The sequence below is a fragment of the Folsomia candida genome, unplaced genomic scaffold (assembly GCF_002217175.1).
Source record: "Folsomia candida strain VU population unplaced genomic scaffold, ASM221717v1 Fcan01_Sc040, whole genome shotgun sequence".
Classification (NCBI taxonomy): domain Eukaryota; kingdom Metazoa; phylum Arthropoda; class Collembola; order Entomobryomorpha; family Isotomidae; genus Folsomia; species Folsomia candida.
Window position 1 is genome coordinate 19,543 of NW_019091232.1, and position 6,930 is coordinate 26,472.

At 34.7% G+C, this 6,930-nt stretch overlaps 1 long non-coding RNA gene across 1 annotated transcript; it reads right to left on the bottom strand.

Annotated features, from left to right (window-relative positions):
• Positions 1–374: 374 nt before the first annotated feature.
• Positions 375–840, bottom strand: LOC118433075. Its single transcript, XR_004833169.1, has 3 exons — positions 762–840; positions 589–683; positions 375–482 (listed from the first exon to the last, which is right to left on the bottom strand). It is a non-coding gene; the product is annotated as an uncharacterized LOC118433075 (long non-coding RNA).
• Positions 841–6,930: the final 6,090 nt, after the last annotated feature.

Sequence of the window (6,930 nt, forward strand, 5' to 3'; positions counted from 1 at the left end):
GTAATAATAACCACCGGCTGGTAAAGAAATTGATTGAACCCGAAGTGGTAATAAAGAACACCTTTAGGGATAAAATCAATACCGTGATGTATGACAGATGTACTACAATATGTAGTAAAATGTCTACCGCCTGGTAATAAACCATACCACTTTGTACACGGCGTGCTACTCATACCGGTATTAATGCTTTTTATATGTATACCCCATTATTACCAAATGTTGTGCAGATTTCCACCGAAAATAATACATTTATTTATTTCTTTACAATAATCTTTCAATCAATTATATTTATTGTAAAATCATTTTGAAACATATTACTTACATGATATAAAATTTAAGTATAATGCAAACTATGGTTTTTGACACTCGTCTGTCCCCCTTCAAATTCCGATGAATCTCCAGTCGATTTTGGATGAGCCCACACCGGTTGACGTCTTGCAGAAAAATCTCTGTTCTGATTTCCAACTCAAATTTTTGCTTCACTGAAAAAAATAAACATAACATTATTATTTACTCGTTCCTATTAAGATGGTGGTCGTGCTCGATCACCATCTTCAAGGCACCTACATATGATAATTTGATACTTACCTGTTTCCAAAAATTCTATATAATTTCCAGAAGTTTTTATCACTTTCTTCCACGGGCAGAATAGGATTAATTTCGCCATTTTGACTTGAGTTGAGCTGAGCAGAAACTAAAACTGAAAAATGCGCCACTGTGTAGCGTCTCACAATCCATACCAAATGTATTAAAATTCTTACCACTATGGTAATAAACCACACCAAAATGTAGATCTCGTCAGCACCACAACTTGTAGTGCACTTGATTAAAATTATGGTAAAAATGTTATCTAAATTTGAAGGATATAATTACCAGCTCGTAGGAATTTATTACCAAAATTATAAAGATAACTTAAAATATTGTGGTGGAAGGCCAGTTACCCGGTTGGTATTGATACGGTAATAATCCGGTATAATTTTTGTAGGACGCGTCATTACCAAGAGCTCGGTAAAGACGCTTATTAGGAATTATTTACCAAGTTGCTAAGAGTGTACGGTAATGAAATCGGTACGGTTGCGTTATTTGTTCCCAGAGAATTTAGGCATTTATGCCATTTATGGCATTTATGCCATTTATGGCATTTATGCCATTTATGGCATTTATGCCATTTATACCCTCTTTGTCCAGTATTTAAAAATACGCCACTCCACGATAAGGACAATGTTATAATTAAGAATTTGAGAATTTATGTCAGACTCAAAATGAGGCATAATATTTGCTCGCATGTAAAAAAATGTATGACTTGTAAGCCATGTACAAAATGTGGAATTTAAATTTTTATAATATGAGCTGAACTAAGATGGGATGCATTTTCATCGGTTAATTTGTGACGAATATTTTGAAACCATAATCCCAAGCAACAAAATTCATTTCAAAACAGACAAAATTAATGAAAAACGCAAGTTTGAAATCAATTTACAAACAGTGGGAGATATTTGATTAAAGAATTTTAAGATAAATACGGGAAACTTTCTGTAAATATTTTAATGAAAACCGGTACGGAAGGGTATTCCGTCTCCGGGTTTTACTGGGTCGAATACTAATCGCAAGTCGGGCATTCTCGCATTATTGCATGCCTGTTTGTCCTGTTTTTTTAATATAAATATTCCAAGCCAGAATTTTATAAATTTATTTTTAATAAATTTTTATTTTTTATTTAAATTTTATTTTCAATTTTAAGACAAAATCAATATCATAATAATTACTCACAGAATTTACGTACGCCAAAGTCAAAATGAGGCATTTAAATATTTTCATCCTGGTAAAGAGTGTATGATCTGTAAGCCATTTACAAAATGTAGACTCTGATTAAAGGGTTCAAAGTATTTTAAGATGAAATGTCAGTTTTTGATTTTGGTATAGGTACATTAAATCCTGGAATGCGTCACAGTGTCAAATTAATTAGCTCTTTGGGCGCGATATTCGCATTGGTGGCATGTCCAATATTTTAAAATGTTTCATATAAATAACTCTTGTAATAAAAATAGTCAAAAGAATTCTCGCCCCATTTTAAAATGAGACGTTTATGTACACATGACACCACAACCACCAATTTTTTTCAATTTAAATAAAATTCTCATCACCGAAAAATTCAAAAATGCCAAACTTGTGTCAAAATGGCTAATATAAATTAGCATTTATTAACACGTCAAAAATGCAAGATTTGAATGCCATTTACAAATTATTGAATTTGTTTTTAATTAGCAAAGTAATTCAAGATAATTCCGGCATCCGAAGTTCGGGTAAAATGCACCTTCACTATTTTGAAACAACTACCCCACCAAGTTATCTTACACAAATAAAATAAAATTCCATCACCAAAAATCCCACAATTTCAAAAAATTTTAAAAAATTTAAATTTTCCATAACGGATATAATAATACGAATAAGATAAATTTAAATAAATAAATCAAATAAATAAAAATTTAAATAAATCGAGACGAATTTTGACGCTCTTATTTTACCACTAGTCCGACTTATCGTAAGTCTCCGCTTTCTTTTAGTTCCACCCAGATTATTTCGGGGCTGGACCCCCTCATCCTAAATTAACCCGGGGATGGGTCGGCACACCCACGACGAACGGAGATTAGCTCGTCTGAACCACGCGGCGATGATTATTTCCGTCATAACTGAACTTTTTACTCGTTTTCGTCGTCGTGGCGTTATCCACGTCGAAATTTGGCATCGGTCTCCTTCTTCGTGGCCGCAGCGGCGGCCGATTTGTCTCGCGCTTTGCCTCTCATAATGTCAAAAACCTACTCCAAGCAACTTTGTGGGGCCTTTAAGATGGCATTAATGGGCATCTTGGTAGTTAATGGTAACACATTTGGGTGGAAATGACCCCCACCGGCCAACCACTTGACCGATCATGCTCATACTCCGAACTCATCCTTACTTTTTTTTAACCGAAGATGAAGCATGGCAAAATTTCAACTCGATAGCTTTTGCTTAAAGAGAGTGATCGTGCCTACAGACGGACGGACAGACAGACATCTTGACAAATCTATAAGGCCATCTTAAAAGGCCTAAAACGGTGGAAACGACCTCCTCCGCAATGCCGAAGGGGGCAACGGCTCGCACCACGGTCACGATGCGTAAATTTATCAGAGTTGATCAAAATTCAGTTATTTTGACTCCGTCCTTCCCAGAGTTTGGAATTCCGGAGCTGTTACAGCCCATAAAAAGGCGAGAATTTATGTCATGTAGAAAATGAGGTACTTATTTTCATGTCAGTAAAGAGGTCTACTAACGAGTTATGCAAAAATGTAAGATTTGTAAGCTGTTTACCAAAATGTTTTATTTGTTACAGTACGTAATTACATTTTGTAAGATTAGTCTTTGCAAGTTTCATCTGAATCTGAGGCCATGGCCTGTGATGTCTTCCATACGGAATTATGCGCATTTATGACATGTCCAGTTCATCCGGTATTTAAAAATTTTGCCACTCAATCATAATAAATGGACAATGTTATGTTAAATAATTTAAGAATTTATGTCATACTCGAAATGAGGTATTTACATATTTTCAATATTTTTATGCTGGGAAAAAATGTAAGATTTGTACGCCTTTTACAAAATTCGAGCTTAGCATTGAATTCATTTAAAGTTTTTAAGATGCGAAATGTAACCGGTAGTAAACTACAATCATCATATTACCGTTCAAAATTTCAGTTTTCATTCAATAGTCACTCACTGTAAATAAAGTTGAGTAAAATTGCCACCAAAGCAACTATTGAGCAAAAATTTACTCTGACAAAGGTAAAATTTACTCAAGCTGAGCAAAAATCTTTCAAGCTTGAGTAAATTTTACTTTCTCAGGGTAAATTTTACCAATAGTTGCTTTGGTGAAATTTCACTCAAAATTGAGCAAATTTTAATAAAAATTATTTAGAGTGCTGATTACGATTTCTGACTGAAGATTTTCGTTCACATTCCGTCATTTTCGTTCAAACTCATTTCATTTCACTTCATCGGACTTCATTTCTTACTTCTCCCCATGTATTAAGCATAGGGTGAAAAATGAAGGAGTTAAAAATCCTTTCATTCACAGTAATTCATCTGAAATAACGAAATCCTTCGGTCATTTTCATTCAAATGACAGGAAATTTATTATCATTCACTACCATTCACCATCATAATCATTCATATGAATCAAATTGAACAGGTACAATTGTAGTGAAATCCTACGGTTGTATTTACTTGCCCCCATGGAGTTTAGACATTTTTGGCATGCTTTATTTATAATTTTTGCCCGACATGAAAATACGATTTTCATGTCGGGCAAAAATGTATGATTTGTAACCCATATATAGAATAAGGACTTGGCGTGTTGAAAGTAAGACATGTTGAGAAATATTTTCAAATCACCGAGTTTTAAGCAAGTAAATTAACATCTATGCAGATTATTATTGTGACAAAAATTTTGAAAAATTTTGAAATGAATTTTCCAGTGGTGACGAATCGAAATTATGACGCTTATATAAGTCCGCAATTTATCTCAATATCTCAACGGACTCGGGGCTTATCGTCCCATAAGGGCAATGTTCTAATAAATTGCATACAGTGGCACGGAAGCGTGGGTGGGGACGAGGGACAATGTCCTCACGGGTTGTTCGATGTCCTCATCATCTGCCCATGCTAAATAAACCCTCCCTCCCCTATCTACGATGTTAACGTCCCTCAGCTTCCGTGGCAACTGTTTGCATATTTATTTTTGGACAAGTTAAAAATTGCAAGTAAAATGTAAGACTTGAAAGCCATTAGTAAATATGGTGTTTGTATTTAATCGTAAAAGTAGTTGAAGGTTGGTAATCCAAGAAATTGCTTTTTTATATTTTTGACAAATACTTTACACAGATTTACTCATTGAACATACATTCATATAGAGATGTAGAGATAAAGAATGCATAAGCCACATTGAGAGTCGAATTGACCAATAACCAAGGGGGACGAGGTTTTCGATCCCTCCCACCCAGCGATAGCCAATCAGAAATTTTTTTAATTAAATAATTTTCATTGGATCTTTTTTTAATTTCGGAGTCAGAGTTTATCAAAATGCAGTAAATTGTATAGTTGTACGCCGAAATCGAAAGAAATGTATATTTTGATTGTTTAAGCAGCTGAAAAACTGAGAGGTTATGGTGAAAAAGTCCGAAAACCTCGTCCTTGTCTGTTATTGGTCTCAACGTGCTTATGCAACTGATGGAGTTGAGTCTTCTGGGTCTCCTCAATGGGTATGTTTCCCTGCTGATTTGAGTATACAAAGTTATGTGTCAACTGGAGCGACGGTGGCGCACATACCCTGTGTATTATTTAGTTGCTCGGTGAGAAGTGGTGGCGCTCGGGTGCAACACCTACCAGCGTATTATTAGTTGGTGAATGTGCATAGACGGCGCTCATAGTGTGGCTACTATCGCTCGTCCAGTACTCCTTCTAGAGAGAATAGTATAGTTCTGTGGGTCTCCTTTAGGAGGCTTATCCACTTTTCTCTGGATTTACTCATCTTTGAACTTGATCCCGCAAAGTGAAATGTGAACAAATGTTAATGTCCCCACATGTCCCATCAGCTTCCGCGGCCACTGTTTGCATAATTATTTTTGACAGGTAAAAATGTAAGACTTGAAAGCCATTAGTAAAATATAGTTTTTATATTTAATCGTTACAAGTAGTTAAAGGTTAACCAATCAAAAATCGGGTTTAAAAAAAATTTGAAAAATTCTTTAAAGAGATTTTGCTTATATTTGAACTTGATCCTCAGATTCTACGTATGAACAAACAGACAGATAACCATGATGGATACATAAGACGTAATTCGTGCTAAAAATATAAGATTTATTGCAACCCGTTTTCAAAATGTGAAATTTGATAAAAGTAATTCAAGATCATTTGATGAATCAAGTGATAAAAATTTACTAGGAAAATGTAGTTTTTATGTTTTATGAATATTTTGAAATCACCATCACCACCAAGTTTTTTTTTAAAATAAGTGAAATAAAATTCGTATCACAAAAAAAATCTCAAAATCTCAAAATGATATTTTTAAAATAATTTCAATCTTACATTATAACACAAGGTCGAATTTGGATGTTCTTATCTTTTTCACTATTCCGACCCCCGTCGTCGTAAGGCCTCGGTACCACTACCACCAAGGGGGAGAACCATCGACCCGATTATTCGGGGTTGGTCAAAATCCTACACTCTTAGCAAACCGGTGTTAAAATATAAAAAAATCATAACCGCTCGATTGTGATAACGAGCATAACGGCCACGGAAATAATATTGTCTCCAAAATTGTATCCGACCGCATGGAAAATTAACACCGTTGATATTAGGACAAATGACATTTAGCAGTATTAAATTTAATACAATACGGAATAAAATTGTAACTTATTATGTTGAAATCAACACCCACTTAACACTAGAGCGGAATTGAATCTCCTCCGTCAACAGTGTCAATGTTTCACACACAGCGGAGACAAGTTTAATTCCTGGCGGTGAGGGCTTTATTACAAAAATGTAACAATCTCAGCCCCGGCAAGCTTAACTTTTTAGCTTGCTTTCTGAACCGTAAGCAGCGACATGGAGAAAAAATAAGTCCGAGTTTCAATAAGTTAATTGTCTCTCCAACTAATTATCAGAATTTCATACGAACGTGTAAGTTACTCATTTCGACTTAAATCTTTAAGAACTTAAATATTTTCTATTCATAGGTAAATATTGTTAGTAAAATAAATTTAAAATACATTTAGAGAATAAGATCGTGCTGAAAGACAATCACGGCGTACAAATTTATTGCGAAATCTTTCCCATCCTACTCAAGCAGCATAAAATCCCTGATGTCAATTTCCTGGTCAGAAGCGAAATTTTGAG